Source organism: Moschus berezovskii, chromosome 19 (genome assembly GCF_049115385.1).
Source record: "Moschus berezovskii isolate FMDL1 chromosome 19, NW_MosBer_1.0, whole genome shotgun sequence".
NCBI classification, from domain to species: domain Eukaryota; kingdom Metazoa; phylum Chordata; class Mammalia; order Artiodactyla; family Moschidae; genus Moschus; species Moschus berezovskii.
In genome coordinates, this window is record NC_142478.1 from 66,782,014 (window position 1) to 66,794,800 (window position 12,787).

A 12,787-nucleotide genomic window follows, 5' to 3' on the forward strand; every position below is an offset into this window, starting at 1 on the left:
CCCTGGCTGACCCCCAGGAGCCCTCACCCTTGCGCACAAAGTTCCCCCTTCTCCCTCCCACCGGCGCAGGGCAGCCAAGTGAACAGCAGAGTCCCGAGTAATTAAGCCGGCGCGCACCATCCGGGCGCCTGGGAACACTGTGGAGTTTCCCTTTTATGTTTATAGCAATTGTATGAAAATGTGCAACACGGAGCGGCACCAGCTGACAAATGAGACGAAACAGACAGGATTCCGGGCCGGCTTTTTTCCGGGCCTGATTGGCATTAATTGTGAGCGTTTACAAAGCACAACTCGGCGCCTGACATTTGCTTCAAGCGAACGTTTCCTTCTAATAGTTTTAATGATTACAACGGGAGCTGGTGATCACTGCTGGGCGGGGACTGGGCTGCCTGGTGTCTGGCCTGGGCTCCTGCCAGGGGCCTGGCTGGTCCATGCTTGCCCAGGAGGTCCCACTTTCCCTACTACCTATTGTAGGAGGGCTGCACCAAGCCTGGGGCCTTGGGCATCAGTACCCCAGCATAAGGCCTGGAGCTGCCAGTTTATGAAGGTGATGGAGAAACCCACATGCACAGGGATCCTGGGGCAGACCCGGTGGGTGGGGGGGGCAGGGAAGGAGGGAGAAGCATGAGGGATCCCCTAGCTCTGAGGCTGGAGAGGCTGAGTTGCCTCAGCTTACAAGGGACTACGAAGGACCCCACAAATGCTGCCTGCTGTTTGCTGTGTGGCCTTGGCTGAACTCCTTGCCCACCCTGGGCTTAGCCGTTCTCACCTACAATGTGAGAGTCAGAGACATGGTCAGACGAGGGTTCTGGTACCCCTCAGGCCTCTTTTCAGCTGCATGATGTTGGGAGAGTCCCTGGCTCTCTCTGAGCCTCAGTTTTCCCCATCAGTAGAATGGACCTCATTCCCCCATAGTTCGCAGAGTGGTTTCTAGACGCCAATAAAAAGGGTGTAAAAATCCTAAGTTTTTGGCAGGCTGGGAGCCTGTGCTTCATTCCCTCCCCCAGAGAGTCTTCCAAACATCTTGGTCACACATACGTTCATTCGTTCACTGACTAAATGTCGAGTGTCCGGCTTAGGAACTTGGGAATACATCAGTGAACAAAGACCCTCCCTGGGTCAAGAGATATGACAGATACAGAGGCTTTTCATACGCAGTATCGCATCCATTTCTTACCCCCATTTTACAGACGGAAAAACTGAGGCACACAGAGGAAGAAACAACAATCTGACGTCCCCCAGTTGGGATGAGGTGGTGCAGCGACAGGACCCTGGCAGGCTGCCCCAGAGGCGAATGCCCTCAGACGACCAAGCCCACCCAGCCCTTCCTGAGGTCTGCTGACCCCCTGGAGAGGCCTCAACTGCCCAGCCAGGCTGGGTACCAGGGCAGGAGGCCAGGAAACCAGGACCACTGGAAAGAGGGGAAGTCTGTGAGGCCTGGGCAACCTGGGGGAAATGAATTCCTGCGGCTGTATCTCGTGGGTGAGAAACGGAAGAGATGCCTCATCCGTGAACCCCACTCAGGCCACATTTATATCGACACTACGCTCAGCCCACTCTGTGCCAAGTCCTGCTCTGCAAGTAGCATCCTCGGGGTGGCTGGAAAAAGAACAGTAGATACTTGGACAGCTCCATGGCATATGCAAAGGCCCAGTGCCCAGAAAAAACCCGGTGGGTTCAGGAACTTCTGGCAGTTTACTGAGGACCCCGCCCCAACACCATGGCCTTCTCTTATCAGTCAGGCTCCAGGGGTCAGCTCACCCTCTGACTTTGCCAGGCCCACAGTGAAGGAAGCCCCCACGGTAGGTCCCAGTTCCATGCCTGCCTCCAGCCAGAAAAACCCTGGTGACTGTTTCTTTGGGAGTCTGTTTGGGGGATGGGACAGGGAGAAACACTTTTTTTTTTTTTTTACGGGGAATTTTTTTTTTCTCTCCTTTTGCATATGGTGGCACAGATGGGCCCATGATCCATAAAAACTGTTTGCAATTAAACTCCCACTTTGCATGGCTGGATTTGTCAGTTGTGTGAGCCATGAGCGCAGGGCTCCACACGGATGGGGAGATGGGACTTGGGGCAGGGGTGGGGCTGCATTCTGCAAGACAGCGAAGGCCTAGGAACCTGCTCTGGGCTTGGGGCCTGAGCTGACGGGCTGTTGAGATAGCCATGCCAGCTCCCTCTCTGGGCATCCCCCAGCCCTCGCCAGGAGCCGGAGTGTGGCCAGGAAGCCAGGGTGGGGCTTGGCAGGGCCTCCCTGCCCAGCAGAGACTTGGCCAGTTCTAGGTGCCCTGGCTGCGGAGGTAACGAGGATGGAGACAGTGCAGGTAATTACCCCTCAAGCCCCTGCCAGACACTGGGGCTGGGACCCAGGACAGGCAGGCGGGTGGTCGGGCAGTGCAAGCCGTAATGGAGGTCTCGCGGGCGGAGTGCAACGCCAGGTTCAAAGCTTAGGAGTCAGGACCTCTGGCCCAGTTGGCAGAGAGGGTCTCGAGTGGTGCCAGGAAGAGCTGCCAAGGGCCAGACTCGGCTCCATCCTCACCCCCTTGGGACCTGGTGCCGCCTCCTTGCGCCTCTTTGAAGCAGGTAGGAAAATCAAGGCAGTCACTCAGAACATCTCCAGGGCGTGGGCTCCCCCTTGACACACCTAGGGGCTCTCTGTATGTGGAACCTCTTCCAAAGGCTTCCAAAATGGGGGTGAGGGGCCTGCACCCCTTCCACCAGTCCCGGCCTCCGAAAGCCTGCTGTCCCAGCTGCCACGTCAGCATGCCTGCTTATTTGGGTTAACAAATGCATCATTTGGCTTGGGGAAATCCTGCATTCACTCATAATTGTTCCCTGATGAAAAGAAGTAAGGCCCTGATACCCCCTTCCCCCCACCCCCTCCAAGCTGGAAAAGAAAAGTCATAAAAATAGCTTGTTATCTCACCTATTGAGGCTCCGACTGGATGTTACTGCTAATTGGGTATAACATCCTTGTCTTGTTCTCTTAGAAGCTAAATCAAGAAAGCGCCACTGCTGCGAACTAATTATATCTCCGGCCTGCAGCCTGCAGCTTGTCTCTCCCTTTATTGAGTTAAAAAATGGTCATGAACCTTCATCTTTTATCCCCCCATAAGCGCTGGGTCCAGGCTGCCTGTCATGCCTGGTGGTGAAGAGAGCGGACGGCCAGGCGGGAAGGTCTAAGAGGGCTCTGGGGACAGGCAGCAGGGTTGGGGAGGGCAGGAAGCCCCCACCGCAAGTACCTGCCCGGCTCACTCCCCCGGTCCCCGCCCCCAGGCCTGATGTTCAGCTTTTCCTGGAGAGGGGGACTTGGCCTCTCTCCCCTTTGCGGCTGGGGAGGTTAGCTATGAGCGTTTCCATCCGGCAAGGATTTTCATTCATTGATTCATTCAGCAGACATTTCTTGGATGCCTCCCTACTATGTGCCAGGCAAGGTTCTACGCTAAAGTTTTCAGCTGACCAGAGGTAGCCCCAAGCATCTGAATAAATACACTTAGGACTGGGTCATTTTCTCTGCTCCAAGAGTTGCCATCATTCCCGACTATGGGAGGGCCAAGTGTCACTGCCAAGGCCACCATGGCCCCGTCCCCACCGACATTCCAGCCACCTCCAGCCATACCCTAGTCCCACAGTCTAAACACTCCTGCCTATAGCCTCTTAGTTGCTTCTCATGCTGTTCTCTCCACCCAAAAAGACCCCTTGCCTTGCCCAGAAGGCCCAGCTCTGCTGGTCAGAAGTCCACTGACCTTTAAGGCTCTAGCCTTTCAAGACACCTCCTCCAGGAAGGCTGCCTGGTCTGTACTGGGCTGTGGACTTCCGGACCTGGATCAGGATGATGCCAGATCAGCCATTCAGCAGGTGCATAACCCTACTCTGCTTATTGGCTCTTCATCTCAGTTTCCGCATGTCTAAAATGGGTTAAGACTTCTTCCTAAGAGTGCTGAGAGGCACACTGCGGGTGCTTCTGAGGAATGATGAATGAGAGGATGCCCAGGAAGGACCTGACTCTCAGGAAGAGCTCAATAAATGCCATTATTATTATCCAGACTGAAAGCATCCTGAATCTGCTCGAACACTCCACGCTGAGCATGTGCTGGGATGTGCAAACAGGGACGTGGGTCTCTCTGGGAGCTGGAGAGACAGACTCACACCTCCACAGTCCTCATGGTTGCAGAACCACCCACATCCTCAGGAGACTCTCCAGAAATCCCTCGTCCTCTAAACCCTGCAGAGACGGGTGGAAGGGACCCCTCGAGCTCACAGAGGCCAGGCAGGCAGGCGGGGTTCATTCAGCTCATAGGCCCCTGCTGATTGACTGGTGCAGCCTGCCCTGAGCCTTGGCAAGAACCCAAGGTCAGGGGAAGAACTCAGTGGGGGGAAAGAGGGCAGCAATTGATTGGCGATGTCTGCCAAGGGCACAGCAGTCTAAGGCAAGCCAGACCTGCCACGGATCTGCCATCCTTGACATTTTACAGAGGACACAGCTGAGGCCGGGCTGGAAGGTCACGTGCTCAAGGTCGTGAGCTCATAAAAGCAACAGCTGGCCCAGAACTGGGTTTCCTCAGTTTCTGCCCAAGGATCCTTCTCGTGACAGCCCCACTCAGCCCAGGGCCCTCACAGGCAGAGGACTGGTAAAAGCCTGTGCCGACCTGACTTCCCTTGTGGTCCAGTGGATAAGAATCCGCCTGTCTATGCAGGGGACACAGGTTCGATCCCTGGTCCGGGAAGCTTTCACATGCCACAAGGCAACTCAGCCCAGGCGCCACAACTACTGAAGCCCGCACACTGTACAGCCCATGCTCCACAAGAGAAACCACCACAGTGAAAAGCCTGCACACCACAACGAAAAGCAGTCCCTGCTTGCCGCAACTAGAAAAAGCCCGCACACAGCAAGGAAGATCCAGAGCAGTCCCCCCCAACATAGACTTAATACAAATAAAAAAGCTTGTGTGGATAACGAAGGGGAGTCTGTGGACTTGCCGCGTGGTCCTGGGCTGCTGCTCACCCTGCTGGGTCTCAGTGCCTTCACCTACACACCAGGGACCAAAACACCCTTCCCAGAACCAGAAGAGGATCAAAATGCCAAAGCGGAAAGCTCCGTCTGGCAAACAGATAGCTAGCAGGGTCCTGCTACTGCTGCTGCTAAGTCACTTCAGTCGTGTCCGACTCTGTGTGACCCCATAGATGGAAGCCCACCAGGCTCCCCCGTCCCTGGGATTCTCCAGGCAAGAACACTGGAGTGGGTTGCCATTTCCTTCTCCAATGTGTGAAAGTGAAAAGTAAAAGTGAAGTCGCTCAGTCGTGTCCAACCCTTAGCGACCCCATGGACTGCAGCCTACCAGGCTGCTCCATCCATGGGATTTTCTAGGCAAGAGTACCTATGACCCCTGTAATCGGTGAAATGTTTAGACAGAAGTCCCCGAAGCTAGCAACAGAGAGTGCCTCCTCCTCCAGGGAGCCTCCCTCGTTATTACAGCCAGAAGTAGTCATTTCCATCTGTCATTTCCTAGTGGGCTTTGGAAGGCTGAGGGCCCTAGAGGGCAGGGGCTCTGTCTGCCTTGTTCTCTGTTGTCGCTCCTGGCACAGTGCCTGCACACTGTGAATTCCTGTATTATGGTGATCCACCCACCATACTGGGATGGTGTGTGTCTGAGACCTCACCACCTTTCAAGGCAACTCGGCTTGTTCATCTGTGCATCCGTAGCTCCTGGCAGGGAGCCGAGCACAGAGCAGTGAATCTCCTTGAATGAACGGATGAATAAAAAGCCAAAATAGCAGTTCCTGTTTACTGCCCACTTGCTGTCGGTTCCTGCCAAGCCACACAGCTGCCCTCTGAAGTGGACCTCTGGCCCACCTGACAGATGAGGAGACTGAGGTCATGTGGGAGCTGACGCGGAAAGCCAAGCCAGTTCAGGCCCGGGGACTGCAGGCCAGGAGGCCCTGCCACCTCGCCTTCTCCCCGTGCCAAGCTCAGGACTGGACTCTGCGGGGCAGCTGCCCCTGCCTTGGCAGCGAATCCTGGAGCCGACAGCTGGTGGCTGGACCTCCCTCCTCCTCCTCCAAGGGAGGCCCCGCCCCACAGACTCTAGGTCATTAAGTCCTGAGTCATTAAGTCCCATCCGCAGAAGCCTGTTCACAGTCAGCCCTGGCCTTATGCCCGACCCCCCAGGCCTTTGTCCCCAGTGCCCTCGGCACAATGACAGGGGCTCCCAGGGCCCCAAACAGCTGCTGTGGCCGGGATGCTGGTTTGCTGTGGGGCCAGGAGGACTTCCTGGGACCTGGGCCTGAGCCCATCTAGCTCTGAAAGGCTCAGTCTGAGCTCCTCCAAGCTTTCCACACACTCAACCTCATCCCACCCACAAGCCGGCGAAAAAATTGCTATTATGCCTTTGATGAGGCAAGTGAGGCCCAGAGAGGTAAGGTGACTTGTCTGAGGACACACAGCCAATGAAAATGGAGCCAGGGTTCATCTTGGTCTGCAAAGTCCAACAAGGCTGGCAGACTGGCCTAAGGGCGCCCAGATCACACTGCACCCCTCCCCACCAGGCACCTTCACTGACTTCTGGTCGCTCCTCTGGACAAACCAGGAACTTAGCTCAGCACTCGAGGCCCTGCACACTCCTGGAGCTTAACTCCTTTTAACCTCCACTCTCCTATAAGCTCTCCCTGCCTTTCTGGTCATGCCCCTGCATTCTCCAACTCCCTCCCAGTGACATCCCCATTCGCTCCACAATGGGCAGATCAGGCCAGTCCTCCGGGCCCAGAGCAAAAGCCTCCTCTATCAGAAAGCCCTCCACGACCAGCTTCAGTTTCCCACCCGCTCAGAGTCTCTCCTCCAGCCCTACTCTGGCTCTGTGCAGAATTCAAGTCAGTTGCAGACTCATCTTACACCCGTGGAGGCTGTGGGCCATCTGATTCCTTAGAGTTCTGCCACGACGGTGACTGGAAGGGTACCCTCAGCCCAGGGTGATGCCCCTGTTTACTGAATGGAATGACAAAGGGACAGGGGAAGGGGGAGCAGGAACCCACGCTTGCCCATTTACCCCCATGCTGCACCCCTACTTCTGGCCATCACGCTAATAGGCTTCATGCTTCTGCCCCTCCCTGGCTGTGTGACCTTGGGCAGTAATGTAACCTCTCTGCGCCCCTGTTTTCTCCCGGGTAAAATGCGGGTAGTAACAGCACCTGCGTGTCTTAGGGTTACGACATAAACCCTGGGAGGTGCCAGACAGGAATGATTACTATTATGATGTCTGTCTATACCCCACTTCAGTGGCCAGCACAAGAATTTAAGGGTCAGACAGACTTAGGTCCTGACCACTGACTGGATGTATAATTCTGGGCAGGTGGCTGGTCCCCAGGGCCTCTATTTTTCCCATCTCAGAAATGGTACTAACTCCATTGCCAGGAATGCGCCCCCCAGCTCCCCAATATGCACAGCCCGCCTTTTGTTCCAGGCATGCAGTAGACACTCTGATATTTCTCAACTAACGAACCAAACGGTCCAGGTGGGAGGAATCCATCAGGCTTCCAGCCTCCTCCCCCCCATCCCACCCCCTCCAGCCTCCAGAAACCCCCTCCCCACCCCCAAGCCCGTGCAAGACTAAAATAGTCATTAGGCAGATTTCAAAAGATGTCAGTAGCTTATAATTATAGTCGACATCCTTCTGAGATAAAAGTGATTACCTTGGATGCAAATCACTTAGCAACCAATCAGGGCGGTGGGCGGCGCCCACGGAGGTGACCGGCCGGCGCACAGCCCGCCCCGCACCGGGAGAGAAAGCGCACAATAGCTCTTGACACGCAAATGGGTTAACACAATAAAGGCGGCTCCGGACGCTGCTGGGGGAGAGCAGCAATTCCCGGCCCGCGGGAGGTAATAAAGCGGCCCTTTTGTGCGCGCCTCCCCGTTCTCACCCCCGCCCCGAGCCCAGAGGAATCTCCGCCTGATTGAATTACGGTTCATGAATATGAGCTGCTCTGCTCGCTTCCTCCCGGTTGGCGAGGGGCTGGAGGGAGGAGGGGGCAGAAGGGAGATTGGGGAAGGGGACCCCCCTGGTCAGGCCCCAGGCCCCCCTGGGACTCAGATGCGAGCCACGTGTGCTCACCACGTGGAGTGCCCTGAGAAGGCGGGTGGGAGACCCAGCACTGGCAGCTGGAACGATGAGGGTCCCTGACCTGCCCAAGGGTCTTTGATCTTTAGCTCCAAAAGGGACTGGAAGAGCCATTCAAGGCGCGGGTTCTGCGGATAAGGCTACCATTGGCCATGAGCACGTGTATTTATGGAAGGCTTGTGATATGCCATCGCCTGTCCTCAGCCCTCAGTGAATCCTTTAACACAGATGCTATCTTCCTTACCAATGAGGAGACTGAGGCTCAGAGAGGCAAAGCTACTCACCCAAGGTCACACAGCCAACAAGCGGGCTCTTAATCACGAGCCCCTGGGTGTTAAGAAACCCTGGTCCACACCTGTGAAGCTCAGAAGGGATAGGAGGTGGGTGAGCTTATACGGAATTAAGGCCTGTGATAAGGATTACTGTGGGGGTGGGAGGGTGGGGGAAGGTAGGAAGCTAACCTTGAGAAAGGAGACTGCTCAGAGGTTTCTGCCCCTCCCTGCACAGGACTGGAAGGGATGTCCAGGGTCACTGTCCGAGTCAGAGGAGCCCACACTGGATTCTCTCCCCTGCTTAAATCTCTCCTATCACTTAAGTCTCCGGGACAACCCCCCACCCCCACCCCCAGGGCCACCTCGTCCCCTCATCCAGCATCCCCCAGCACTCAGGCCTGCTCCGTGGCCCACTCCCAAGGCTCAGAACCCTCTGCCACTCCCCTGCCTGGCCGGTCTCTATCCTGAGTCACATGGCACCCCTGCGTAGGGCCCTTCCTGACTCGCAGGCTAAGTGGGGAGCCAAAGCTGTCACTGCTCCATCAGCATCCTGTCTTCACCACCAGCTGAGGGCCAGCCAAGGGGGTCCTCGGGTTTCAGTGTGGGAAGACACACAGGTGAGGCCAGACTCCCTCCATAGCGATGGCCCCTGACTCGTAGGGGGACCCTGGCTAACAAGTGGCAGTGCTTCCCTCTTCCTACAGAACGGGGGTGGGGGGTGGCGGTGGGGTGGGAGGACCTGAGGACTCAGGAGTCAAGGCATTTCACAGCCGAACCTCGTGGCTGCCTGGCTGAGCACCTCTGTTTGAGCTTCAGTTTCCTCATCTGTAAAATGGCACAGCACATGACCTACTGTAAGGAGTCACTGAGATTCTGTAAGATGCCTGGCACAGGGGGAGACGCCGGGTAAGCTGGCATTCCCTCCTGCTTGTCGCCTGGTGTTGTTGCCAAGCCCAGGGAAGAGAACAGAAGGAATTGCCCAATTCTGACAGCCGCTCCCTCCGCCTTGGCTGTGGAAGTGTAAATACTCCACAGAAGACCTCCAACTGCCTGTGTTTGTGGGTCTCTGGCGCACACTCCAAGTTTGTTTCTAAACTGGGAAGCTTCGAGAGGCGGCACAAACAGCCCTTCTGCCCACCTCTCCCACTTCTACCCCCATCTGCCGTTGCTCTGTCCTTGGAAGCCTGTGTGTTTAACGACACCATTTCAGCTGAAAATATCTCCCTGCCAAGCACCCCCCCTCGCAAGCAGATCCACTGATATTTATTGACTTGTTAATCTAGCCTGGTAGGAGAACACAGTTGGGGGTGGGGGGTGCTCGCTGCGTAGAGACGGGGGCCTGGCTTCTCATAATGACCTCACACACACTCCCCCTCTGCTGTCACCCCACTCCACGCCCCTGAAGCAATGACACAGTTCTCTAACCTTTTCCTAGAAATGTGATCACAGCAGTTTCACCCACATCCGACACCAGCAGCAATTGCTGGAAGGAACTTAGAAGGGGAATCAAAGAGCCGGCAGCAAAATGCTGCTCTGGGCCTTCACAAGGAACAGGGCCAGGGCTGGGGTGTGGCGGGGAAGAGAAGGCTGCTGCCCCTGCTGCCTGACCCCTGGCAGGGGCACGCTTATCCAGACCTTGGCACCGATGGGCCTGACTTACCCTCCATTCAACTTAATGAGCACCACACTGTGCTTGTCAGATCATCTTAAACTCCAACAGGAGAGTGGGGCAGTCAGGAGTTCAGGCTTGACCAAGATCCTGTCATCTTGGGGTTGAGTAGCAGGGGTAACCTCTGGACTGGAGGAGCAGCAAGCAGCAGCTCCTCTGTTCCTTCCCTGGCTGGGAGTGGGTGGGGGTCACCCCTGTTTCCCTAGGCAGAAGCAGTCTGATTTAAGACTGGGAGCCGCATCTCCCTGGGGACCCTGGGAACTTCAGTCTGGGGTCAGGAAGCTTCCTCTTTTGAAGCATCCCTTTTGAAAGCAGAAAGTTGCTCAGCTTGGGAGTCCTGTGCCCCAGGGCACTGCCAGGCTATACCGGCAAAGCTAAACACCTGTCTTTGCGGGGGGAGGAGCATTAACAGGGACAGACAGCTGGCACTGCCTTCCTCCCCAACCCCATCAGGGCGCTGGGGATTTAGGTCAGAGGACTGCAGCTGCGGGTTGGGGAAGTCCGTTTTCACCCCTCCAGGACCCAAAGGCATCCAGCCTCGCCCCAAGTTACCACGACCCCGCCCCCTCCTGCCTTGGGTCAAGACAAGTCGCGTTGCCACGGCAACCCCAGTGACGTCAGAGGCCTGGAGTGACGTCACAGGCGACCCCACTGGGGAACCGATCGTCCCCGCGAGTTCTTTGTAGGAATGCAGGCGACCAGGTTAACCCGCTACAGTCTAGTCTCAGAGGGCACAATTGCCAACGCAGTCACAGGCATAGTCGGGACTCCATGTCCCCTTCTGAGCTGATGGCCCTTGAAGAAAGATTCCAGAGGCTACTTGGGAGAAGCCCAAGGTGTCCAGTGCCGGCCCTAACCCCTCTAAGACGCGGGAGTTCCTGGGGAATTTTCAGACGACTGAGCTGCTACCTTTGTCTGTTGGCTCTAGGGGTGGAGTGACCTTTCCTCTCCGGCAAACGCCCCACCCAGGGCTCTGCCGGAGACCTCACAATCGGCCCCCGATGTCCACTCTGGCAGGCAGGCCGGTCTAGACAAGTTGTGTGCGGAGGGGGTGGGGGGAGGGGAAGGGGCAGACAAGGATGCTTCAGGATCCCCCACAGCCCAGGGCCTCTTTATTTCCAATCCGGCTGCCCTGACGCCCGAGAGTGCCCCCAGCTTTACCTTAGAAGCCCGCCCCGCGGAACTCACCGAAACAGCCAGGCCGTCGAAGGGCACCAGGTCTCAGCGGGGACGACTCTCCGCTCGTTGGGTTGCAGCCATGCAGAGACGGCAGAGGCTGCCTGAGGAAGCCCCCCTTGGGGGCCGATGCCTCTCTCCAGGTGGGAAGGGACGCTGTCGGTGAGGTCGATCCAGGCTCCGGCCCGCGCCGTCCGAAGTCCGCGGTGGGGGTTCTTTCGGCTCAGCGGGGGTCGTGGCCGCCCGGCACCCGGGCCGCTCGGGCACTCAGGCGGCGCATCCTCGCCGGGGCCTGTGCTCACCGCGTCCGGCGGGCGGCGCTGCGCCTCCCCCTGGGGTCCTGCTCAGGGCTGCAGCTCCCCGGGGCGCCCTCTCCGCCCGCGCCAGGAGCCGGGCGGCCGCGGCCCCTCTAGCCGGCCCCAGCTGCAGCTTGTCTTTGTTGCTTCCTCTCGCTCGATCGCCTGCCCGTGGCTTGCAGCTCTCTGGTTCGCCCGAGGGTGGGGGGGTCGTCTCCTCCGAGGCTGCACGCACCTGCAGCGGCCCGGCTTCTCGCCGGGCATGCACCGGCCCCCGCAGGTTGCCAAAGAGCGGTGGCGAGAACGCACCGGCCCCTCCTCCTCCTGCTCGGAGCCCCGGGTGTTGGGGGAGGGGAAGCCGGAGAGCAGCAGCAGCCGCGGCGGCTGCAGCGGGCGGTGGAGGCTTGGGTGCAGCCCCAGGGGCCTCGGCGCCGAGAAATAACCAGTCCAGGTGGCGCTTGGCGGATGTGGGGACGGCCCGGAGAATGGTGCGCTGGGCGTTCGAGCTCTCGAGCTGCAGCAGAAGCGGCGCGCGCCGGGCTCTCACGCGCCCATGGCCCCTGGCGGCGCGCGGGAGCTCCCGGGGCCTCAGCCTTACGCCGCCTGGCGCGCGCTGGCGCCTCGCCTCGCCTCGGGCCCGGGTGCCGCGCGCCGCGCCCCACAAGCGGCGTGCCCTGCTCTTCGCCTCCCCCGGGTGCCGCGCGCAGCCTCTCACCGGAGCCACTGGCTCGGCTATCCTGCTCGCTGCCCGGCTCCGGTCCGACTGACAGGCGCTAGCACCGGCAGCCGCCGCCGCGTCTCGCCCCCCTCCCGCCCCCTGGAGCCTGGTCCAATCAGTGGCGGCCGAGAGGCGGTTACCAGGGTGACGCGGCCCCGCGTCCTGCGGGGGGCGGGGCCGGGGGCCGCCATGCGCGCTTTTCGCGGCAAAATTCAAAGGCCGGCAGGGCGGCTCTCCAACCTCCTCCCGCAAGCAGGGGCGAGGCGGGGCTTGCCTCGTGAGGACTGCAACTCCCGGGCTGCAGCGCGCCGGCGCCGGTAGTATGGGCCCCGACTGGGGGCGTAGGGCATGCTGGTACTTGTAGTCCCTTTGTCGGGAAACAGGAAGGGTGGAAAAATCAGTATCATTTTATTGAGCACCTATTCGGTAGCACAAGCTAGGTGCGTTGTGTGCATTGTTTCACTTATTTGGGGAGACACCCCAATGAAGAATTTGTTTAAAAAAAAAACATAAAAGAAGCTAACACATATGTAACCAAGTACTTT

General features: G+C 58.1%; 1 protein-coding gene across 1 annotated transcript in view; it reads right to left on the reverse strand.

Annotated features, from left to right (window-relative positions):
* FAM222A (family with sequence similarity 222 member A) overlaps positions 1-11,445 on the reverse strand; it is a 58,543-nt gene extending 47,098 nt beyond the window's left edge. Inside the window, exon 1 of the mRNA XM_055405374.2 lies at positions 11,241-11,445. The gene's annotated coding sequence lies outside the window, so the exon portion shown is untranslated. The remainder of the gene's footprint in view (positions 1-11,240) is intronic.
* Between the last annotated feature and the right edge of the window lie 1,342 nt (positions 11,446-12,787).